Raw genomic sequence first — 25,682 nt, forward strand, 5'->3', positions numbered from 1 at the left:
CTCCGTGAGCATTTGCCTGCCTCCTCTCTGTTGGCATAAAGATATGAGGGATTGGGGCACCTGGGTGGCTCAGTCAGTTAAGCGTCTGACTCTTGATTTCGGCTCAGGTCACGATCTCGTGGTTCATCAGTTCAAGCCCCACATCAGGCTCCTCGCACTGACAGCGCAGAGCCTGCTTGGGATTCTCTTTCCTTCTCTCTCTGCCCCTCTCCCTCTCTCTGCCCCTCCCACGCACACACACTCTCTCAACACGAATAAACTTAAAAAAAAAAAAAAAGAAATGAGGGATGGAGGTTAAGCTTGATTCTCTGAGATCCCTGAAATAGGCAGTTAGTTTGATGTGGGGCCAAAGGCTTGGTGACATTTTACCCATGTACCCAGTATGATGATGAGTGTGTTTCTCAGTACCCCCTATGATTCCTTAACACATCTCTGGCCATCTTCTCTGTCCCCATTTCCTTGTACCAATAAATCTGAAGTGATCTCAAAGTATCTCTCTCCTTGTTTTCTTCTCTAAGGAACTCCAGAAGAGTGCATATGAATCTCCTAGTAGTTTACCTACAAGTAGCGTTGCCAGACAAAAGATCAGACAACCAGCGAACCTGAATTTCAGATAAACAGTGAAGAATTTTAGTGTTCAGTACTATATATTTAGTACTACTCTGTTAACCAGATTACCTTATTAACCAGAACATTCTGTTCCCAATGTCACCACAGAACACTTTACTGTATGTTCTTTGATACAATCTACAAGATGGATTGGTATTTAAGCCCTGAAAGTTCTAGTATCTTCTTACCGGTGACTTTTTCTGTAGTGACACAGGGAAGGGAAGGAAGGCTGTGGTTCTGGAGGGCTGGCAAGGGTCCGGATCGTGAGGTCTGGTCCCTCTCATTTCACTGTCATGAACTGTGACACAAATTCCTCTGCCGCTCGATGCTGAGATTCAGACAAGCTCAGCACCTGCTCTGGATCTCTTGTGTCCCCTTTATTAATAATTAGTGGGGAGAATCATCTTACCACTCCATGACCGAAGGACCCCCAGGATACCTTGCTTAAATAACTTGAGATTTTTTTTTTGTTTAAAACGTGCTTCTGTGTCTCCCTCTCTATCTGCCCCTCCCCTGCTCACACTCTGTCTCTCTCTCTCTCAAAAATAAACATTAAATTTTTTGTTTAAAAAGGTGGGGGCGCCTGGGTGGCTCAGTTGGTTAAGCGTCGGACTTCAGCTTAAGTCATGATCTCATGGTCCGTGAGTTCGAGCCCCATGTTGGGTCTGTGCTGATAGCTCAGAGCCTGGAGCCTGCTTTGGATTCTGTGTCTCCCTCTCTCTCTGCCCCTCCCCTGCTCGCACTGTGTGTGTCTCTCTCTAAAAAATAAACATTAAAAAAAGTTTTTTTAAGCATGCTCTATATCCTTATCTTTGATCTTGACTAGGATAACGACGAGGACTCTCACCATCTATGGGATGCGATCGAAAGCTTGTCATTGCATTGGGTGCGTACAGTCTGTGGTGCTCACTGTTATGGGAAACACACAAACAACGTGAAACAACAGTTGAAATCTACAAAGCTGGTCACCGATGGCACTCAGGTTTGCTCAAGGCTTTTGGCGCCCAGGCTCCATCCCACGTGATTTCCGCAACGCAGAATAATCCTCCTCCTCTTACTTGCCTTGAGTCTTCACTCTAAATTCCCCTCCTCGGTCTGAAGTCCTCCGATTTACCTTGTCTGCAGCAGACGCTCAGCCTTGCCACTAGCTAGGGCTTCACAAATGGTCGCTGTTCACTTCCAGGTCACTTCCGGGTCACCCCCAGGTCACTCTCCACTGTAGCACATTGTTCAACCTGGTGCTCTTTGGAGGGGGGGTGGTGGGGACTGGAGCTTCCGCATCAAAGTTGTTCGGGCATCTGTGGTGACCGATTTCTACATTCCCCTACTCATCCCGTTTAAACATCACTTGTAAAGAAATGCAACAGCGTGTAACAGTTTATGAAACCTTAAAGAACCTTGCGTGTTCTCCCTCCGTAAATGAACCAACCCTCCCAGCCACCAGCAGCGGGCCTAACTGCCCAAGGATTGTCTGCGTCCTCTTGCACCCGCGTTACTTCCAGAAAAAGGTGGCCCGAGGGGCCGGGGGAATTAATGACTTAATGCCTACAAAGCTCTAGGAACAACTTGCTGCAGATAAGGTCTCATTATCCGTTAATTATTATTATTGTTATTATTGTTATTAGCTCGACTCATATGAAAAGCTGCCATGGCTTTGCTCACCACCTCAGGTCAGGGGTTTAATTAATACCTCCTCTGAACGCCAGAGGCCCCAGGCGCCATGCTCCCGCCCCCACATCCGGGCTCCACCTCCTGTGAGCTCCACCCACAGGGTCCTCTCCACCCCCAATCTCCGTGGTCCTTACCGGAGCAGGTCCCTCTTGCTTGGTTCCTGCCAACAGTTCCCCCTCACATCCCCCCCCCCCCCAGCCCCAAGCATCCTCTTGCCCCTTGACTGCCACTCCCCCAAATCTCACATACCTCCTTGGACCTTGCCTTCCCTTTCCTGCAATTTCCTAGCGCCCAACACACTTCTATGGTTCCCAACAGTTCTCAAGAGCCAAGATTCTGGGGTGTTAGGAAAGTTAAGAGAGCGTCCCCTGACCACCACCCCCTCCCAACTTCCCCGTTGCAGCCCTCCCTTTCTGCTTCTGCACTGCGTCCCGGGTCTCCCAACCCACCTCCGTGAGAACCTCAGGATTGTTCCTCAGGTGGTGAGGCCGGTTGGGTGGGTTGGCCGGTTTAGGGTTACGGAGTTTGGCACTAACTCACAGCCCAGGACAGCTGCCTTCTTTAATTAATTAATTCCAATTTAAACAAACAAACAAACAAACAAAAAAAACCCAACCCATCACTTTCAGTTGGACCTCAGTGCGTGCCTCCAAGGCATATGTCACATCAATTACAGACAACAATTAAGCGTGCTGCCTAAAAGAATCTGTGAGCCTCTTTAAAGACTCTAACACAATTTGGACCTAACTGCCTTAGATCACTCTGCTGGAGATAGTCCTCCAGGCAGAACCCCCAGGGGAGGAAGCCGGCTGCTACTAACTGTTGGAGATACGAGGACGTTCTCCTGCTGGATCCCTGCCCTCAGCTGCCCACGTTGTTCCCTAACGCTAGGGTCGCCTCTGCCTTTGCTCAGGATACACAGGAACTGAGCTGTTGTAGGTGGGGCCTGGCCTCGCTTCTCCGACAACAATGTCCCTCAAATCCCAAGCCCACTGCTGCGCTGTCCTAACTGGCCGTCTTGCGTGGATAAGGATGAATCTCAGGCCCTGTGACGATAGGACGGCCACGGAGTTGATCTGTCCTTTTCCTCTCAGCAGAGATGGTGGAGGCGGGGTGCATTGAAGCTTGGACAGCAGTTAGCTTTAGGAAAATGGTTGAAGACGTTGCTCAAGGGCAGATGTGATTTCATGATGGTTCTTGATTCCCACCTTGGGTGACCCTTGGTAGATGTTCACAGAAAGTTGATACAATGTTGACGACAAAGAGGGGAACCAGTGTGGAACACCCAGGGTATTTTTTCCACATACAAAGCCAGTAGGCAAAGAGGGGACTGGCCTAAGACCTTAGCCTCATTAACGATGTCCTCTTTACCTTCTCTACTAATAAATGGGGGGGGGGGGACCAACAATATTAGTAGAGCAGGTAAACATGGCTTTCCTTATCGATTTAACTCATTTATTTATTGGCAGATGCGGTTGACCGTAATCACTTTGTCCTTTTATGTTTGCCAGAATTGTCCATCTGAGTCCAAACTTCCAGAGAGCAGAGACCACATCTGTCCATTTTGCTTTGTAGGGTATCCGGAAAAGGGCTGCAGCGCAGTATCACGGAGAAGTCCCGGACTTGAATCCTGGAGACCCACATTGTAGTTCTGGCCGTGTGGCCCTTCAAATCCAGGACTCGTTTTTATTGGCTGTTGGAAAAAAAAAAAAAATGAAAACAGCATTTTCTGCCCTTCCTACCTGCCAACGACGAGGGAAGGATGAAACGATGTGATGTAGACTATAGATTTGTAGAAATTGTCACATGAACATGAACATGAACCCATGTCACATTTTTAAAAAAATTTTTTTTTCAACGTTTATTTATTTTTGGGACAGAGAGAGACAGAGCATGAACGGGGGAGGAGCAGAGAGAGAGGGAGACACAGAATCGGAAACAGCCTCCAGGCTCTGAGCCATCAGCCCAGAGCCTGACGCGGGGCTCGAACTCACAGACCGCGAGATCGTGACCTGGCTGAAGTCGGACGCTTAACCGACTGCGCCACCCAGGCGCCCCTTTTTTTTAAAAATTTTTTTTTCAACGTTTATTTATTTTTGGGACAGAGAGAGACAGAGCATGAACGGGGGAGGAGCAGAGAGAGAGGGAGACACAGAATCAGAAACAGGCTCCAGGCTCTGAGCCATCAGCCCAGGGCCTGACGCAGGACTCCATGTCACATTTTTAAAAAAATTATAAAACGCATTTTCATGTACAGAGACCATGGCTTCGGGGGGTGGGGGGACTGTAAGCCAGATGATGACCCAAGGCCATGTTGCAGCCGGAAACCAAGCTTTGACCGAAGGGACACTGACCATCCCCATAGCTTCCCACATCTCTGTCCCCAACGCAGAACAAATGCATTCGTGGGTCTGGCCTTTGAGGGTATCCTCTCTTCTTCTTCTAGGACACCCTGGCCTTTAGCTTACCTTTTTTTTTTTTTAATAATTTTTTTTAAATTTATTTTTAAAGGAGAGAGAGACAGAGCATGAGCGGGGGAGGAGCAGAGAGGGAGACACAGAATTTGAAGCAGGCTCCAGGCTCTAAGCTGTCAGCACAGAGTCTGATGCGGGGCTCGAACTCACAAACTGTGAGATCATGACCTGAGCCGAAGTCGGTCGCTTAACCAACTAAGCCCCCTAGGCGCCCCTAGCTTACCTTTTTAAAACAAGTAGGGGTGGGGGGAGGTGAGGGGGCACCGAATGAAAGTGCCCTTGGCTCACATCCCTTTAAGATTGGACATAAACACAGACCTGTGCGCGACACCTCATACACACGCAAGCCTTATGGCAGAAACGCAAAAGCCCAGCTTTCTGACTTGTCTCTAAACACCGTCACTTGGATGGGGCGCCTGGGTGGCGCAGTCGGTTGAGCGTCCGACTTCAGCCAGGTCACGATCTCGCGGTCCGTGAGTTCGAGCCCCGCGTCAGGCTCTGGGCTGATGGCTCAGAGCCTGGAGCCTGTTTCCGATTCTGTGTCTCCCTCTCTCTCTGCCCCTCCCCCGTTCATGCTCTGTCTCTCTCTGTCCCAAAAATAAATAAACGTTGAAAAAAAAAATTTTAAACACCGTCACTTGGAGATACGAGAAAAAGTGAGTAAAAAAAGGAGAGCCCGGGACAGCTTTATCCATTCTGCAAAGGGGACAGCTTCTTGTACCGAGGGCTTCGAGATAGGAACTGGATAGTGCTTCTTAGCAAAGGAATGGCATTGTAAGATATTAACGAACAAAGTCAACTTTCTCGAATAGAATTCTGGGCATCAGATCCGGAAGACTCGTAAGAACTGGGTAACGCCGGCTGTTACAAAGTCTATTTGTAGGCTTTTACAAAGTCTAATAGGTGAAGGGATTGAGCGAGGGTTTCGGCACCACGAGAATGAGGATCTAAGGGACTATGACCAGGCCCCCGTCTCCAAGTCTGGTAGAACCGTCAAAGTGTGCAGACCTTCATACTAAAACTTTTTATTGTTTATTTATCGTCAGAGTAGAGTCGACGTGCAATGCCACGTTCCTTTCAATGCCACGACAGGGATTCAGCCTCCACCGTATGCCGTGCTCACCTCCAGTGTGGTTACCACCCGCCACCATATAATGCCATTACCGTATCATTAACTACACGATTCTCTATGCTGCGCCTTTCATTCCTGCGATATATTCATCCCGGGACAGGAAACCTGCACCTCCCACTCCCCTCCTTCCCTTTCGCCCAACCCCACACTTTTTTCCGCTCTGGCCACCACCACTGTGTTCTGTGCCTTCGTAGGTCTGATTCTGCTTTTGCTTGGTCAATTCATTGTTTTGTTTTGTAGATTCCATTTCTAAGTGACAGCATATGGTATTTGTCTTTCTCTGACTTAGTTCACTTAGCATGGTACCCTCTAGATCCATCCCTGTTTATTGTAAGTGGCAAGATCTCATCTGCTTTTATGGCTAATATTCCTCTGTGTGTGTGTGTGTGTGTACTAAACTGTTTTTTGTTTTTGTTTTTTTTAGTGGCTTGTACTGGGTTTTGTCCACTCTCCCACTCTCTCTCTCTTTTTTTTATTCCTAATTTATTCTATTATGGAAGTGTAATTGGTATACAATGTTCTGTTAGTTTCAGGTATACGGTATTGATTCAATACTTCTTTTTTTTAAGATGAAATTTATGGTCACGTTGGTTTCCATACAACACCCAGTGCTCATCTGCACAGGTGCCCTCCTCCAGGCCCATCACCCACTTTCCCCTCCCTCTCACCCCCCGTCAACCCTCAGTTTACTTTCAGTTTTTAAGAGTCTCTTACGGTTTGCCTTTGTCCACTCTCTTGATGAAGAAATTAGCGAAGGACTATCCAAGGCCAGGAAACCAGGGTGAAAGAAGCCTGATCTTCCGGTAAGGCCAGATGTAGGTGCTAAATGTTGTCTGCAGCTGAAGAAGGGAGGCATGGAATGAGGGAGTCTGGCTGAGAGCAAACGCTCCTTCTTGTGACATGTTGAGCGAGGACACTGGCCGGTAGCCCTCTTCTGTGGGTCGATGCATGAAAGGGAAAAGTTAAGGGACAGCAGAGAAACCGGGATCTCCTTGCTAGCCCAAGACCCAACGCCTTCCAAAGTACCAGTCACCAAGGCCTCGAATACACGGGGACGAGTCCTAGGGTCCTGGATTGAAAAAAGGGGGGGTGGGGGAAGGAAACGTGAAATAAAGGAGGTGCAAATGTAGAACTGAATATTAAAATCATTCTCTCTCGCTTGCCAAGGCTACCTGTTTTTACTCCACAGGAACATGTAGCAGTTTTTCGGAGTCAAACCCTCCATTGTTTTCTGGGCTGAGTGATTGACTGAGCCATTAAACATTCCTTGGCCCAAACTTCCTTTATTGGGAATAATTCCTGTCTTGCCTGCCTCACAGGATTGTTGGAAGATCTGATGAGATAATGGACGTAACCTCTCTGCAGAAACCATAAAGCACTCCTCAAATAGAAAGTAATAATATGACTATTCTAACTACTAGGAGCCCTTCAGAGGGTTGGCCTGTGAGTGGCGAGTCATAGAAGCTTGGAAGGTTACCTCTCCAGCCTTTGCTCTGCACTTGCCTCTTCCAAGCTGGATTGCCCTGATCGGCAGAGTAGGGCATTGATCAAATGTCCTAGAACGCAAAACTAGACATCCCAGTCAGATATTCTGGGCTCACCACCCCCCATGGATGCCAAGTCCTTTCTTACATTAAATCTGAGTCTTCCCTTTTTTTTTTTTTTTTAAGATTTTCTTTTTTTAAGTAATCTCCACACCCAGCATGGGGCTTGAACTGACAACCCGAGATCAAGAGTCGCACGCTCCACCAACTGAGCCAACCAGGTGCCCCTAAGTCTAATGCATGGTTATTTCCTCCTGCTCTGCCCTGAAGATTTTCTCTCTACCTGCTGAATTAGGACATCATTTTTTAGTGTTTATCCACTGAAGACACTCACTACTGAGGAACACGACCCAAAGGTGCCAAATTACACTCTCTGGAGTGTGGAGTCCAAGTGTAATAAAAAAACCTGTTTTCAGAAGGGCCCAAGGACAGAGCTAGGCCTTGAATCCTTTTGTGTATCAAGTTTCAATCTCTTCCCTAACCCTATGCCAGATTCGGGTCCTTTCACTTGCTATAGGACTAGTTTTGAGGGGCGAGGGTGGCTATTTTGGCGCGAAGTAGCTGCACCATGTTGAAAATGTATAGAGAGGTAGGTCTTAATGCCAGGACATTTGTTAAGCGTGCTTTTTTTTTTTAATTTTTTTTAACGTTTATTTATTTTTGAGACAGAGAGAGACAGAGCATGAACTGGGGAGGGGCAGAGAGAGAGGGAGACACAGAATCGGAAGCAGGCTCCAGGCTCCGAGCCATCAGCCCAGAACCCGACGCGGGGCTCGAACCCACAGACCGCGAGATCGTGACCTGAGCTGAAGTCGGACGCTTAACCGACTGAGCCACCCAGGCGCCCCTAAGCGTGCTTTTAATAACGGAAGGAGGATGAGGAGTTCCAATGGAGGTAAGATTTGGGAAACGTCAGGGGGCTTTGGTTTATGGTGGGGAAAGGTCAACCTCCCCCTCCAAGCTGCCCTCTTGGGTCCTCTCCTCCTTAGGCCTTCGCCTCACCTGCTTTACTCCCCCTCTCTGTACTCCAAGCACTTGTAATTATGATCACCCGCTCTTGGCTCTGAACTTGGATAAATGCTACCTTGTTAGCTAATAGTACCATTAATTATATTAATGATTAATAGCTAATTAGTCATAATGCTGTAATCCTTTCAATGGAGGGCTCCTTTCTTATAGCAGTTCTCTGCCTCAAGCACACACACATCCCCTTCCCTATTCCTGGCCGCAGAACAAACGTGGCTCTAAGTTGGTGTTTCTGACCACTCCGGCAATCTCTAAATTTCTCCAGCGTTTACTAGCTGTCCCATCTATCTAGTGAACGACCACTACTGCTTATATTTTTACCTCCTTTATTTCTGTCCTCTGTCACTCACACTACCCTCCAGGAACAGAGGCCGCAGTCAAGATTTTTTTTTTTTTTTTTTTTTAATTTCACAAGCCAAGGGCTCTTTTACTTCTGAGTCTCCCTTGGGCCCGCTTTCCTACTTTGGTCCCCCTTCTTCACTTTACCTTCCCCTGAATCCTCACCCGCCCCTACTTCGGGGAGGCTCACACCCTCTGCCCCAAGCTCCCTCCCACTCTGCGACTTGGCTTCCTTTCAGCAACCACGCCCCCAGACCCAAGGAGGGCGGCGCGCACGCGCAGTCCACGCCTTTACCTGGGCGCTCGGCAGTGGGCGGAGTGGGGGAGGGCGGGGGTGGAGCGGGAGCCGGCGGTTATCTGGGCGGCGGGGCGCTCACATTGTGGCAGCGGGGAGAAAAGGTGCGCCGGGGCCGGCCCGAGGGGGCTGCGCATGCGCGCCGCCGCGCCCAGCGGCCGGGATGCCAGGGGGGCGGGCGGAGGGAGGTGTCGGCTCCCCGTTGGGCGGGGGGGCGGGCGAGGGACGGGGCCGCGGGCGCGCGCGCGCTCTCGCCGCCGCTCGCCCTCCCTCCCTGCCCCCGGCTCCGCACACACAACCACACACGCACACCCCCTCCCCTGCCTCCCTCCCCGCGCGCCGCCCGCCCCGCCGGCCCCGCTCGCCCTCGCGCGCTCGGAAGGGAGTCGCGAGACGTCGGAGCGGCGGCCACGTAGCGCTGCGGCGGCGGCGGCGGCGGCGGCGGCCGAGGCCGGGTCTGCGGAGCGGCCCTGAGGACAGACGTTGGGCGGGGGGGAGGGGCCGGCCCGGCCGGCGGTTGTTACTCGAGCGCCGCGGCTACAGGCCCCCCGCCGCAGGATGGACCGCCGAGGCGGCGGTCGGGGCGGCGGAGGCGGAGGCGGCCGGCCAGGGTGAGTAGGGGCCCCTGCCCCCCACGCACACGCCACAGTCGCGGCTGCGCCCCTTGCAGCAGCCCTTCCTCTCCGCCGCCCGCCGGGCCGGCCGGGGCTCGGGCGCCGGGTTAACCCTTCGCCGAGGCAGCTGCGTGCGCTAGGCCGGAGCAGCCCCCATCCGGCGGGGAGGCCCGGGGCGCTGCGCTCCTCCGGCCGCGAGCTCGGGCCGGGGGCGCCCGCTCCTGCTCCTTCGCCCCCTCGCTCCCGGACCCGGGCCGGGCTCCAGTTTTGCAGAGAGCCCGCTCGCCCCGAGGCCCGAGGGGAGGCTGGGGTTGCCTGGGTTAGCGGGCCGAGGGAGGTTTGCACCGGTCCTCCTGCGAGCCTTCCCCTGCCCTGCAGCTGGTGGCTTGCACCCACTGCCTCCCCGGCCCTGCGGCTGCGCCCAAACCTCCAACCCCCGGAGTATTGTGCCGACTGAGATAAAATGCATCCAGTGTATACCCGCCCAGCACTCACCCCAGAGGGTAATGCAGACCTTTCTCCTCCCCCACCTCCTCCACCCCTCCAATCAGGCTCTACTTAAGATTCTTAGATGGGAGACACTAAAGGTAGTGACACCCCCGTTACATCTGCGCCGAACATGTTCATCGTCGAGGGATGTCTCCTGTAGAAATGATAAATGCCCCTGCCTCACCCTCGAAGTCTGTCTTCACGATTTGAGATCCCATATGCTGTTCTTTGAAGAGGGCCAGTCTTTGATCACATCTAGTACGTCCCTCCCCCACAACACACACACACACACACACACACACACACACACGCACGCACACACACACTTCCTGATTGCCAGAGCAGCCCCTGTCATCGCGGATCCATTGTCAGGAATGGCTTGTGCCAATCAAAGGAATGTGCTCTTGCCTTTGGAAAAGGATTCTTTCCACAACCATGTCCTCAGGATGTTCCTGCGTGAGTCTGCCTCTGATTGTCCCCATGTTCAAGCGTCGTTATCAGAGTATTTTGCTGATAGGCATCTCCTGTGTACCCTCAGTAATCACTGAGTGGTGCTTTTTTCCTCAGTTGATGAGATACATAGGGTGTGTGGGTATTTCATTTATTTTGTGATGAGGTTTAACATCAGTCATCAAGGTGCAGTAAATAAATAGGGTAATAATTTGGGGAAGAATGTGTATTTTTTTCCAGAGATGGCCAGGCCTGTATTGTTCTGGGAATGGCAACTAGCACATGCTTTGTTGACAACATGTGTATGCGTAAGGAATGAGGGGCTGGCGTGTGTGTGTGTGTGTGTGTGTGTGTGTGTGTGTGTGTGTGTTGAATGCAGGTGATGTTCCCGCCTCGGGCTGATTTGAGAGTGGTCAACTGAACTGTGATGGTCGGGACTGGCAGGGCATCTTGGTTGTCTGTATCAGGACTGTGCACATGTATTCAGATAGATACTACCTTTAGTATAATTTTGTTTAAAATGTGCACCTCTGAGTTGTAGGGATTCTGGAAATGTCTGCTTCAGCGGTTCTTAACCTTTCTGTGGGGTCACCGAAGCCTTTAGGGGCTGTCTTCTTAGTGAAAGAGACACACACAATTTTGTATGCGATTACAGTCCCCTTGAAGCTAGTCCTGGGACCTCAGGTTAAGATCTATATTATGCAAAAGTGAAAGGAACTTGAGTTCTGTGTTTTGTTTCCCAAGGTTTGGCATTACAGTACTTTGGTTCTGAGCAGCAAGCTCAGATAACAAAGTGGATTATATATGTATCCTTGTGTTTTGTTCCTTGATTACAGGGGGTCACGTATTTGTAAGGCATCATTCCCTGTCTTCCTGTAAGAAGGAGATGTGCGAATTTCAGAAAAAGTTAAAACTGGAGTCAAAACAATTTGTCCCAATTTGACCAATGGATGATGCATGCTCCTTGCACCGTATTCTAAATGCAGCACATTTCAGCATCAAAGTCGGTGGCCTGTTTCATGATGACTATCCGGAATGTTTCTGTGTTGATTGAGGTTGATTTGATTTCTTAAAAGAAGGCTTTATCATTCCCATAGTAGAGCACCTTCTCCGTGCAGAGTTTTTCCACCTTTATTAAATACGATTTCATGTCTTCATTCAGGGTGGCACTGCCGTCAGAATCATCTTCTTCTAAAGTTTTGTTTTAATGGGAAGATCTGAACTGCAGTTAGGGAATTCGGTCTCCATGTTTAGAACTTAGAACTGGAGAGTAACGTTGCACCATCCTGGGATAAATATCAGCTATTCTTGTTTAAATCACTCTGCATCCAGCTTTTGCCTTCTGATTATATTTCAACCAAGAGAGATTTATTCCAGCTTGTGATCGTGCTGTGATGGGCAGTGACATTAAAGAAACACAGGCCCCGGCTTTCTGGGAGCTTACATTTCCAACAATATTTTTTACATAAAGAATCCTTTGAGACCTTCATATTTTTTGCGTTTTGGGGGTTCTGAGAGGCCGAGGAATTCATGGTATTAACAGCTTTTTGGAAGGCAAGGGAGCCTTGGAATCTTGCAAAGAACCTGTTCCACACACCTGAAGAATAGCATTTATTCTAATAATTATGCCGTGTACCCTATGAAGTTTGAAAGCATGCTGAGATTGCAAATATTGCACTTTTTATTATCTCATAAACATGCTTGAAGTGGCTTGTATTACAGGCTTGTTTTATAATTTTTTGTTCATGTCATGCCTGAAGTTTTACTGTCGGAAATTATTTGCCTGTCCTAAGCCCAGACCATCTCAGAGTTGCAAATATGTTACTTTTCTTTGTCAGCCTAGTGTAGTGCCAGATCGTTAAAATCTCAGGGGGGCAGTGTGCTTCCTTGATTGAATATTGCTGCACGGCTTCTAACTAGTCGCTTACCTAGTTAAACACCCACACACCGCAGAGCAGCTGATCCTGTAACACCTATGGCTGTGAGACCAGAGTTCTGACTGCCAGATTCAGAGCTTGGAAGGGTGGAAAACAATCGCCTAGCAGTGGAACACTTAAGGAGTAGTAGCGCCAGCAGGTCACTCATTAATACAAACAGCTTGCTTTAGCTTCTTTAACACCCTTCTTCAGACACCCTTCCCTTAGGACGTTTCAGATCAACAGCTCCTACTCAAGGGAGACAGCACCTACTTTCCGCAACTGTGGCCTCAAGATCCGAGTCGCGACGCCCAGAGCTGTTTCCATTTCTGCTCTGAGTATGGGAAGTAATCTTGTAGTGTGGTAAGACGATACTTTTCAAGCCTGTAGAAAAAGGTTGATCAGCAGCGCTACTGATGGGATTTTGCTTTTGAATTGTCTGGAGCCTGTCGAAGAAGTAAACTGTGAAAGCGAACGGTTTAAAAAAAAAAAAATCACCCTTCACTCCAGGGTTTTAGCAGTCACTGGCTGTATGGCAACGGGCGTATCACCTTGGTCTCTCTGGCCTCAGTTACCTCACCAGGAGAATGGGATTTGTTATGAAGATTAGAGATGCTGTGTGCAAGCTTCTGGCATTCCTGGCGCATGTACCTGTTAAGGAGGCAGTAAACGGCAGGAATGGCTGATGTGGGAACATACGGATCATTCTGGTTTGCAAGAGGTCCGGTGTTTCACTTGTGCCGATTTGGGAGGAAAAAATTGCAAATGTTTGACTTGGAGCACACCGAAGTCTTGCAGGTACAGTGTGCTTATTGGAACTTTGATTCGTTGCTCTATGGCCGGCTGAGCGTGTTGGAGACCGGAAGACTTCGCTCCAGTGTCTACAGCGCTGCCCGCAGGCCGTGCTTGTTTTAAGCGTGTTCGGAGCTTCTGTGGTGAAAGGGGTGTTTCAGGACGTTAACGTATCTCGGTGCGTTCTGTGTCCAGAGTTGAATCATGTGCAAAGCCTTGTGTAAATTGTCACGGCTAACGTAAGCCATAAAGTGCTTGGTAGAATCAGTGAAGACATCAGACGCCTATTTTAGTTAATCTGTTTGTTTATAGAGCAGTTAGGTTTGATTTTAAGAAACACTTAGGGACATTCTCTCCTAAAGAATCCCCACTGCTCATCTGAGGTTTTGATCATAAACTGTCATTAGGGTTATAAGTCTGACTGCCTTAGGCATTGTTTGCTTCGGTGGGTGAAGGAAAGAACAGTTAAGTCGCCTTACCTGTCAGATTTTATCAACTCTCTACTTTTGGCCTGTACCTACAGATTCTGTGTGTGTATACCTAGCCTTGTTTTTAGCCCCAAAGGTGGTGTTGTAAAAATATGACATTTTTTTTCCTCTTTAAAACATAGGGTAAGAGATTGATTACTTCGAAAAGTAGATTCGAGGGCATGTGTACGGTTCTATTCAGTGCATAGAGCTTTGAAAATAGAATTTCTTGGGCTCCATAGAATTAAATTATTCTGTCATTTTTGCAGGATATCGTTGTGATAAGCCAGCGAACCCGCACGAGTTACGTAGAGACTTTTCAGATAAGGTAGACACATCAGTAATGCATTAGGATTTACCTCAAGGGAATCTGTTAATCCCTGTTTTCTTTTATTATTGAGCCACCTAGGGGCTTTCCCATCAATGGAAATCAGTCACTAGTATTGGATTGCTGATAAAGAGGGATTGGCAAATAATGGCCTTAGATTTGCCTTAGGTTTTGCAGAACACTTGAAAAAATTTAATCTTGGCCAGATGTATAATAATAAGAGGACTCGCGCCAGGTGAGCCCAGACTAACTAAACAAATAAAATTGGGATGATTGAGCTACGTGTTTTTTTCTCAACCAGACTACATTTTGCTAAGTAAACTTTCTCTGGGGACGAGGGTGCTGTTTTTCTTTTTTTCTTTTTAATTGTTTTAAATGTTTTATTTGATTTTTTAAGAGACAGAGAGGGACAGTTCATGAGCAGGGGAGGGGCAGAGAGAGAGGGAGGGAGACACAGAATCGGAGGCAGGCTCCAGGCCCTGAGCTGTCAGCACAGAGCCCGACGCGGGGTTCGAACTCGTGAACTGGGAGATCGTGACCTGAGCTGAAGTCGGACGCTCGACCGACTGAGCCACCCCAGGCGCGCCTATTTTTCTTTTAACTGTTATTTTTCCTGGTGTGCTGGCGTCACGGGGCCTAGTGGAGAGCGAGGTGCTTCCAAACGTTTCTTGGTAAACCAGTCCGTGTGGTGAGAAGGGATTGTTGGAAGGGAACAGAAATAGAAACGAGGCAGGGTGCGGCTCCATTGCCTGACTCCGGGGTCTTGCTCTGCATGCGGCATCCGAGGGTCAGTACTCTCAGCCGGAGTTATTTCATAAGGGTAAACCGTGTTGGGTGATTCCCTTTTGTCTTGGATGCTAGTGAAGGATATAGTCGTGAAGAGCTTTGGAATTTAGACTTTTCAGCTTTGGAATTTTGATTCGGTTTTGGGGATTCAGTGGCATATAGCTTCTTAATGACCCCGTGTGGCCTACGAAATGAGTATAAGCAGGCCCTCATGAATTGTTTTCGTCCTTTCAAATGTGCCATTTTAACGTGTCTCAAGTCACGTCAGTGGCCTGTGGACATTGACACATGATAAAGTGTTGGGTTTTTGGAGGAGGTGAGGAGTGTGTGTGTGTGTGTGTGTGTGTGTGTGTGTGTGTGTGATGTTCCAGTTGTACGGATAAATCTGTGTTTTTTTTACCCAGTTCCTCCTAAGAGGAGGGGATTTGAAGTTCCCTTGCCTGAAAGATCCTTATAGAGAGCCGTGCAGCTTTCTTTGTAGCCTCCAGAGCAGACAGAGTCCTCCAAATAAACTCAACAAAAGTTTGGAAAAAACCTAAATGTCCATCTGTATAGAAGTTGGGTAGATAAGCTAGGGTATGTTCACGCAGCAGGATAAATTTTATAGCCGTAAAAAAGAATGAGAAAACCACGTATGGCTGTGGAAAATCTCTAAGCGGTGTATAAGTGGAGTACAGGATGTGCTCATTTGATTTGTGTGTGGTGTCCTTCACTCAAAATTATGTTTATAACATTCACTCTTAACTTTCGCGTGTAATAACTCATTTTGCCTCACGTAATATTCAGTTGCATATACTGTAATAATGTATTTGTCCATTCTCCCATTGATGGGCATTTGGATTATTTCTGGTCTTGGCTCTCGTGAGTAATGGTGCTCTATCCGCTACACTTTCTTCTTAAAATGTTTGATCCATGTGGATGTATACCTACTAAATAATTTTTCTTTTTAATTTAAAAAAGTGTCCCTCACCTCTCCGGAGGGAAATGATAATGCCCTATTTTAAATTACATATTGAAATATTTAGTGGGACAGAATGATTCAAACCATCTTTTAAATGGTTTGAAATTTTCAAACCTAGCTTGGAGTTGTACCATATTAAGAGAATTCTGAAGTCAGTCTACAAGCAAACCCTGTGTATTTTCATCCTAAAAGAGGGGCTTAATGTGACAGAATAGGTCTTAAGAATAGTTACATCTCTTGAAAGGTTTGTCTTTGTAACTGCTAAATATTTCTTTTACTGCTTCATTTCAGAATATTCATATAATAATCCTTGCATTGCTAGTTATTAAAAGTGTTTACTTAATATTTTTATAACCGTGGTATAATTAAACTTTTTGGAAATTCGGGGTTTTAAACACATAGCAACAGGAGAAATTTACCGAAACACAGTTAACCTGGTGTTGAATATTTTGAAATTTGGTCGCCCTGCCGGGTTGGTCGGTGGAATGTAATTTTATGTGCCCACGAACCATAATAACTGCTGAGGCGTCATCATTTCCATTGAAAACTGCATTTGATCACATTTTTTTTTTTTTGCTGTAATTGCAGTATTGCCATTTTCTCCCTCTTACTGCCCAAACGTGGAAATCGCGATTAAAATATAAATTTATAAAGCAGTAGTTCAACCAAGGGCGATTTTACCTCCAGGAGATACTCTGCAAGGTCTGGAAATAGCTCTGATTTGACATAAGGAGGCCCTGGGCCGGGGGAGGGGGGGGTGGGGGGAGTGGTGGGGCTACTGGCCAGAGATTTGGCTAAACATGCTACAGGGCCCAGGACGGCCCCTCATAACAAAGAATGATCTCTCTGCTCTAACATGTCAGCCGCGCTGAAGTTGAGAAACACTGCTATGAGGCACCTCACTGAGCTGATGCTACGAGGCAGGTAGCAATTTTAGCATTGACTTTGTTGGATTTAGCACACTGAAGTCACATTTAGTTTATTTAGTCTACAGAAGAAATAAGCTAGGTAGTTTTCTAAACTGTAATAAGGTTTTGTTATTATTATTATTTTATTTATTTATTTATTTATTTATTTATTTATTTTTAGTTTATTATTTTGAGAGAGAGTGCACGCGCACATGAGCAGGGGAGAGGCAGAGAGAGAATCCCAAGCAGGCTCCGAGCTGTCAGCCTGGAGTCCAGTGCAGGGCTTGAACTTAGGAGCCCTTGAGATCATTGACCTGAGCCGAAATCCAGGAGTGCCACGCGTCACCAATTGAACCACCCAGGCGCTCCCAAAGCAGACACATTTTAACTTTTCTGATCCTAATGGGTATCTCGTTCTGCTCCAAAAGAAAATATTTGCTTGACATAAGGTATTTTTAAAAAAAAAATTTTTTTATGTTTATTTATTTTTGAGAGAGAGAGTGAGAGCGTGAGAGAGGGAGACCCAGAATCCAAAGCAGGCTCCAGGCTCTGAGCTGTCAGCACAGAGCCCGGCGCGGGGCTTGAACTCACAGACCGCGAGATCATGACCTGAGCCAAAGTCGGACGCCTAACCGACTGAGCCACCCAGGCGCCCCTACATAAAATATATTTAAATCTTGTAAGTTAAACTTAATGTTGCTCAGTGACAATAATGTTCAAATTAAATTTGGAAAATACATGCATAGTATAAAATTTTTCTACTTCCATGTGGCTGGTTTCTTCCTGTCAGGTCGTGGTAAAGGACGTGTACACTTGTGCCCCTGTTCCACCTTGTCGGGTATTGTAACGATGTCCAAGAGGTAGTTTGTTCTGCCTCCCATTCTCTCTCTGCCCTTTTCATCAGCTCCAGTGGAAAGTTAGATTTTTTTCTTTGAGGATGACTTCTGTCTCTAAGGTCAGGTGGTGAACAGGTTTTAGTGAACACTAAAAAGATTTGTCCACAGAGGCCAGATGTTGCAGAATTGGACCGTTCTCCATCTAAAACTGTTTGTTGAGTTCCCCATAGCGCTCTTTCTCAAACTTTCTGACCGTGACCCACAGTAAAAAGCAGTGTGTGTGTGGTCATGTGTGTTCTCTCACGTTGAGTACCCCTACCCGCAGCTGAAGCAAGACTTCATGAAACAGTGCTTACCTTATTTGTGAAGCATTCTGTTGCGTTTTTTTTTTTTAATTCTATTTCATTTAAAAAAATTGGGTTGGGTCGGGCAGTTTGAAAATCACCTCCCTATATCGTCCTTAACAAAAAGCATTTTTTTTTTTTAATGTTTACTCATTATTGACAGACCGAGCATGAGCAGGGGAGAGGCAGAGAGAGGGGGAGACACAGAATCGGAGGAAGCAGGCTCCAGGCTCGAACTGTCTGCACAGAGCCCGACGCGGGGCTCGAATCCCCTGACTGCGAGATCGTGACCTGAGCCGAAGTCAGACACTTGACCCGCTGAGCCCTCCCGGGCGCCCCATATAGAAAGATATTTTTAACTGTATAGTATAACTTTCTTTAACACAGAGCCTGGTTTAGACAAGCATTTGCTTATGTAGAATGAGTACAGAATAAACGTATAGCAAGGACTCAGTGGTGAATGTTTACTTCTGTGTGAAAATCAGACTCCAGGGTCGAACTGTGTTTCAGAGACCGCCCTATCAGAAAAGCACTTATCAGAACCTCGTTCTCCAGAAGGATAAAAACTTAAAAGTTACATGGTTGGCATTGTCTTTCATTTCTGTACCCAAAGTTATATATAGTGTCTGTATTTTTGCTACTTATCAACCTTTACAAAGCACTTGCCATGTAATCCTCATATAACCCTTTGAGGTAGTGTATTATTACCCCATTTTACCAGCAGGGAAATTGAGACAAAGTGAGGTTATGTAACTTGCCAAGTTAAATATGTTCTCTTCTTGGCAATGAGATTTTATAAGAAAGGACCCATTAAATCATTTTATTTTGCTAATTAAAAACTGAAGTTTAAAAAACCGAATTTAAAAGCCCAGAAATATTTCTGACTTTCAGAACCCAGAGACTGCGTAAGGCATTCGTTTTAATTTTTAAGTTCATGTACAGTGACATTGACACTTTGGTACGTGTACAGTTCTGTGAACATGAGTACATGTTACGGACTCGTGTAACCGCCGCCACAGTCAGGAGACAGAACGGTTCCGTTGTCTGGAAACACTCCTGCCACAGTGCACTCCCCCACCCTCCGAACCTGGCAGCCGTTGATCCGTTGTTCATCGTGAGTGTTTTCTCTTGTGGAGAGTGTTACCTAAATGGGATCATACCGCGTGTGACCCTTTGAGACTGCTTTCAGCATAATACCTTTGAGATTCGTCCTAGTTTTTGTAGGTATCAACATTTTGCTTCTTTTTATTGCCAAGTAATATTCTGTCCTATTCTGTGGATGGATCGCACTGTTTTTCCATTCACCTGTTGAAGGACTTTTGGATTGTTTCCAGTTTTTGGTGATTCTAAGCAAAGCCTCCGTAAATGCTCACGGACGGCTTTCAGAGCGACTGTAAGTTTTCATTTCTCTAGAGTGCATACCTAGGAACAGGGTTGCTGGGTCACGTAGTGTGTATGTCCGGTCTGTTTTCCAGAGTCAACGTGCTCCTTTGCATCCCCACCAGAAACCTGAGAGTTCCAGTTCTGCATCTCTGTCAGCACCTAATAATGGTCAACATTTTTTGATTTTAGTCATCATTTTGAGCCTTATGACCAGAATCTGGGTGGTCGGCCAACTCTACCGTCAGCTAGCTGTTGACCCTTAAAGGAGCCATTTAACTTTTCTGAGCCTCTGTTTCCTTGTCTCTCTTACAACCGAGAATATCGAATGTGTTGTAAGTTCTCCTGCAGTTCCCAAATCCATTGATATGGAACGAGAAGTCCTTGACAAGAGGACAGATTTGTGTTTGCTTGTGCAGAAAAAGCCTACTGACCCGTCTTCTGAGCTAAAGTAAGAACACTGCAAGCAGTATACATATTTATAAATAGAATCCATATGAAATTACTTGATATTTATAACTATAGTTAGTCGTTTGGAGCTAAACGTGACATTGTGATGGTGTGTGTCACATCTACAAGCAACAGTCATGTAGCTAATGTTACAGTTAACGTTGGCAGCCTATAATCTTTTGGCTAATGTTGGATATTTTTATATTGTAATTATTCCTTAGCTCTCTAGGGTTACAGTTTGCGAAATTTAATAGCAAATACTTTGCCTTTTTCTTTCTTTTTTTTTTTTTTTTTTGAGAGAGAGAGAGCATGTGAGTGTGAGCAGGGCTGGGGCAGAGGGAGAGGAAGAGAGGCAGGGAAGGAGAGAATCTTAAGCAGGCCCCATGCCCAGCGCAGAGCCCAACTCGGGGCTCGATCCCAGGAAGACGAGATCATGACTTGAGCTGAAATCAAGAGTCAGGCACTTAACCAGCTGAGCCTCCCAGGTGCCCAGAGGATCACTTTTTAAAAAAGATTACGTATTTAGCTACTTGTCCTTAATGACTTTCTTTGAGTAGGAGACAAATTGCCTCGATATAGCATTAAAAAAATAGCTTTATTATTTTTCTAAAGAATTATACATGCTTATTTAAAACTAGGTAAGGATTTCAGAAAAATACAAAGAAAAGAAGTATCTCCTTCCCCATCCTTACTCTATCCTGAGACATCTCTCGGTATGACTGTACAAGACATACTTGTAAGGACATGGTTTTACATTAATGAGATGACATGAGCCGGCTCTTTAGTCTTTTTTTTTTTTTTTTCTGATGTGGACATACTTCAGTGTTAAATAATATAAATCCATATCACATCTGGATGGCTACGTAGTATGCTGGTGTCTGTGTGTACCATTATTTATGTTTCAAGTCTTTTTGTTATAACAAATAATGCTACAGTGAATGCCCTTGTATACACACCTTTTTATGCTTGTGGCATTATCTTCTCATGGTGAATTCCTTGATGGCTAGGTCCAAAAGAATGCACACGTCACACTTAGGAAAATAGCACTGAACCCCTCTAAGGAAGGTTACTCCCTGCTTAGACAATCTGCTGTGCCAGGCAATGTCATACGTCAGGCTGTTTTGGCATTAGCCAGTTTGGGATTAAAGCCATAAAACATATGTACACATGTTTGTACATGGGTCCTGCTGAAAAAAACCAGCCCATTCGCTAATTGATAGTCTTTGCCAAGTAAACCTGCGAATGTTTCAAAACATCAAAGCCTTAAAAAACAAAGTTTAAAAATTACTTTGGAGAAAAGTTAACTGATAAAGCAACCTGCTTTTTTAACTCAAAGGGAATCTTTTAATTAAAGTGATCATAACTCAATTTGTGCTATTCCAGTAAGTTCTGTTAAACATTTTTTAAAAATAATTTTTAAATTTTGGAATAATTTTAGGCTTTCAGAAAAATTGTAGAAAGAGTATTTGTAGACTCCTCATCCAGTTCCCCTTACTGTTAAATTCTTACATAACCATGTTAAAGTCTTACATAAACTAAGGAAACAACATTGGTATATTACTATCAACCCAGAGTTCACTAGTTCATCAACAACTATCCTTTCTCTATTTGGAAACATCCTAAATCAGGCTTTTAAACTCTGTGCTTAAGTGAACTTGAATATCTGTTCATAGGTTAATTTTAATTTTAGTCATACATTGTATGTACCATACGTAATGTGTTTGGGTCTGTGTTTAGACAAATATAACTCGTCTTTAGCACTAATATCTCTGAAAGTTATCTTTTGACATTTACAGACAGTTTTGCCCAAGGCCATTTTAGGGTAAACTTGAAGACTTTTTTCTCTACCCGTCTGTGTTGCATGTAGAAATACGGGGTGTCTGGGTGGCTCAGTTGGTTAAGCGTCTGACTCTTGATTTCGGCTCAGGTCATGATCATGCGGTTCGTGAGTTCGAGCCCCACTTCGGGCTTGCACTAACGGTGTGGAGCCTGTTGGGGATTCTCTCTCTCCCTCTCTGCCCTTACCCCACTCATGCGCTCTCGCTCTCTCTCTCTCTCTCTCTCTCTCAAATTTTTAAAATAAAAGCAAGAAAAGAAATACAATCTATAACATGGATGAGTGTAACTCTTGCACAGGGGTACTGTTTCCGATACAGTTACGAGTTGCTGTCTCCAGGAGCACGTGAAAAATAGCCATCTTTTGTTTACTGGGAAATTAACTTGTCTCTTAATCGCAGGTAGTGGTCACCAGTCTACGCTGCCTATAATGTCTGTAATGACTGGCTCTGAGAGAATTTTAAGTATTAGGTGGTTCTTTAAACGTTTTTTTTTTTTTTAATGTTTATTTATTTTTGAGAGAGACAGAGACAGAATGCGAGTGGGTTAGGGGCAGAGAGAGAGGGAAACACAGAAACAGAAGCAGGCTCCAGGCTCCGAGCTGTCAGCACAGAGCCCGACGCGGGGCTCGAACTCGAGGACTGTGAGATCATGACCTGAGCCAAAGTCGGACGCTCAACTGACTGAGGCACCCAGGCACTCCAAGTATTAGGTGGTTCTTGAGGGAGAAACAGGTGCTGGCCTTGAGAAAGAACACCATTATACTTGGGTATCTTTGACTCTACGCTTTCTAATGCAGAGAATCCTTTCCGAGGCAAACCATGGCATCTAAACTCATATTAATTTGAATCACTCCTGGAAACTGTTTGGTTTATGGAAGAGGAGGAAGGAATTGGGAACATTAAAATAGATGTGGATTTATTTATTTTTTTAATATTTATTTATTTTTGAGAGAGAGAGACAGAGTGTGAGCAGGAGAGGGGCAGAGAGAGGGGGAGACAGAATCTGAAGTGAGCTCCAGGCTCTGAGCTGTCAGCGCAGAGCCCGACGTGGGGCTTGAACTCACAAACCACGAGATCGTGACCTGAGCCGCAGTCGGTCGCTTAACCGACTGAGCCACCCAGGCACCCCAAAATAGATGTGGATTTAAAAAAAATCACTTTTCTTCCAGAATAAGTGGGACTCCTTGAGTGTTCCCTCCATCAACACGCCACATTTTTTTTTTTAATGAAAAAAAAAATCCTCTTAAGCATTCTAGGAAACAAAAATGTGATCCAGAAAAGCTTCAAGAAGAAGGTGCATTTGAGCTAGGTCTTAAGAGATGGCTAGGATTTGATAATTGAATGATGGGGGAGCAGCCATATTTTAGGTAGATGGAAAAAATGGCATAGTCAAAGATTTCGAGGTAGAAACAGTCAAGGTGTGTTTGAGAGAGGGCACAAGCATGTTAGACGGGAGAGGAGGCCCTTAGGAGCTAAAACTGAAAACGTCAGTTTGGCTCAAAACTTTTGGAATGCTCTACTGAGGAGTGGTAGCTTATTCCAAGGCTTTAGAAACCAATAAAGATTTTGTAGTTGGGGAGTTACGTGATCCACATTCTTTAGGAAACTGGGGTTTAGAAGATCTGTGTGTAGTGTGGTTTGAAAGAGGGAGTCAGACAGACCGTTACAACCTGTGTATGAGGTGATTAGGGCCTGAACCGGAGGTCGTGTTAGGCGTCAGAACAGAGAGGACAGGGCACTTGGTTAAACGAGCACTTGCCGGCTCATGAGAGAGAGGAGTGAGGCGGAGGGAAGAGCCAAAAAGGCACACGAGGTTTGGAGCCTCGGTCAGAGGCTGCAGCTGATTCACTGGGACCTTCGGCAGATTTGACCATAAAATAAAAACCGAAAGGCGATAGCGTCCTGGAACTGGGGTCAGACACGTAGCGTTGTGCTTTTCGAAACAGAAAACAAACGTGCCGCGTAGACCTGAGGACACGTGGTATTTGCTGACCTAGGACGGAGGGAGCACACCAGGAATGGAAGGAGGTAGGTTTTTATGTAACGGTTGAGAGCCGCGGTTCTCTCCCGACCGGCTTTTGTGCGGTGAAATGCTTCAGACCGTTGTGCGCCCGGTAACCCCGCCACCGCCACCGCCACGCTGACTGAACAAGAAGAGAATCCTGGTCCCCTCACAGGACAGCAAGTTTTACGCAACGGTCTTTCCGTTGGACCCGTGTACGCAAAGTGCCAGACCCTGCTATGTCGTGTATCAGCCAGAGAATACGCAGGAGGCCGTTTGAACGCCAGTCCCTACGGAAACCTTGGCTGTGTCCTTGAGCAGTATAGGTCTGAAACCTTACCTGCAGCCAGATGTACATAGTTCCACATAAAGGCAAAAGAAGGTTGTGGTGTTACCGTTCTGTCCTTGAAAACTTAAAAAGCAAAACCCGGCAGCGGCTACTGCCTAGAAGGTTGGATTCCAGTCTTGACCGAGCGGTGACCTTCCCAGGCAGTTGTTTTACTCCTATCACGTTTAATTTTTCCTTTATAGTCGATCATTGTGTGTGAACGTATTCGGGATTATAGTCTTATTAAGGCAGAAATACACCGTATTGCCCACATTATAGTTTTTAGAGAGAACGAGTTTTGAGCTGGATAAAGAGAAAATGAAGCAGTGGTCCTAATGTGAAGGAATTTTCACACAATATTTTACTTTCTCTTTAATTCCGTAGATCAGAATGTCAATTTAGATTTAATTGTAGTTGTTGTTATATTTTTTTTTACGTTGTCAGATTAGGGTTCTGTATGTTTCTAAGTTATGATCCTGGTTTTTGGTCTTTAAAAGGAGGTGAGGCTGCTTTTGAATAAAGCCTTTTTAGGTTACGGAAATTCTCCAATATAGGGACACCTGAGTGGTTCGGTCGGTTGAGCGTCCGACTTCGGCTCAGGTCATGATCTCACAGTTCGTGGGTTCGAGCCCCGCGTCGGGCTCTGTGCTGACAGCTCAGAGCCTGGAGTCTGCTTTGGATTCTGTGTCTCCCTCCCCTGCTCTCTCGCTCTCTCTCTCTCTCTGTCTCTCAAAAATAAATAAAAAATTAAAAAAAGAAACTCTCGGGGTGCCTGGGTGGCTCAGTCGGTTGAGCGTCCGACTTCAGCTCAGGTCATGATCTCCTGGTGTGTGAGTTCGAGCCCCACATCAGGCTCTGTGCTGACAGCTCAGAGCCTGGAGCCTGCTTCAGATTCTGTGTCTCCCTCTCTCTCTGCCCCTCCCCTGCTCATGTTCTGTCTCTCTGTCTCAAAAATAAATAAAAAATTAAAAAAATAAATAATAAAATTAAAAAAAAAAAAAGAAACTCTCAAATATAAAAAAGAAAAAAGAGAGAAATGTGATTAATATGTCCATCTCTCAGCTTCAACAGTTATCTCTACATGGCCAGTTTTGTTTCATTCATATGTATATTTGCCGTCACTATACTCCCTTTTCCAGTTCCTTTGAAGCAACTCTAGGGGCATCTGACTGACTCAGTTGGCAGAGCATCTAACTCTTGATCTCTAGTTTGTGAGTTCGAGCCCCATGTTGGGTACGGAGATTACTTTAAAAAAATTCTAGACATCATATCTTATTATTTATATTCTTTCTGAAAAAGACAACTGCAATACCATTATTACATTTAAAAACTTCCTGAGCATCATTAAGTATTCAATCAGCGTTTATATTTTTCAATTAACTCATAATTGTTTTTCCAATTTGTTTTTTCAACAGACATAGGCTAGAATGTTGAATTAGGGTCCAAAGAAGAGTGATTAGTTAATTATGTCTGGTAAGTCTCTTTAATCTATAGGTGTGATCCTTCCTTCCTTTCTTTTTTTTTTTTCTTTCTTTTTCTTTTTTTTTCTTTGCAGTTTTAGTTGAAGGATCTGGATCATTTGTTGTGTAGTTTCTCATAGTCTGGATTTTGCTGATTGCATCCATGTGGTGTCATTTAACATGTTCCTCAGTCCCTTTTACCTTTTATAAATTTGTTCTTAGATCTACAAGCTTTCTTTTTCC

General features: G+C 45.9%; 1 protein-coding gene and 1 long non-coding RNA gene across 2 annotated transcripts in view; one reads left to right on the top strand and one right to left on the bottom strand.

Moving 5' to 3' along the window:
* Positions 1-3,713: 3,713 nt before the first annotated feature.
* On the bottom strand, positions 3,714-7,599 carry LOC115500683. The gene is made up of 2 exons (XR_004342915.1): positions 6,601-7,599; positions 3,714-3,973 (listed from the first exon to the last, which is right to left on the bottom strand). It is a non-coding gene; the product is annotated as an uncharacterized LOC115500683 (long non-coding RNA).
* Positions 7,600-9,431: 1,832 nt separating this feature from the next.
* The window catches only part of ZNF652 (zinc finger protein 652), a 55,984-nt gene continuing 39,733 nt past the window's right edge, over positions 9,432-25,682 (top strand). Inside the window, exon 1 of the mRNA XM_030295276.1 lies at positions 9,432-9,701. The gene's annotated coding sequence lies outside the window, so the exon portion shown is untranslated. The remainder of the gene's footprint in view (positions 9,702-25,682) is intronic.

This window comes from Lynx canadensis, chromosome E1 (assembly GCF_007474595.2).
Source record: "Lynx canadensis isolate LIC74 chromosome E1, mLynCan4.pri.v2, whole genome shotgun sequence".
Classification (NCBI taxonomy): domain Eukaryota; kingdom Metazoa; phylum Chordata; class Mammalia; order Carnivora; family Felidae; genus Lynx; species Lynx canadensis.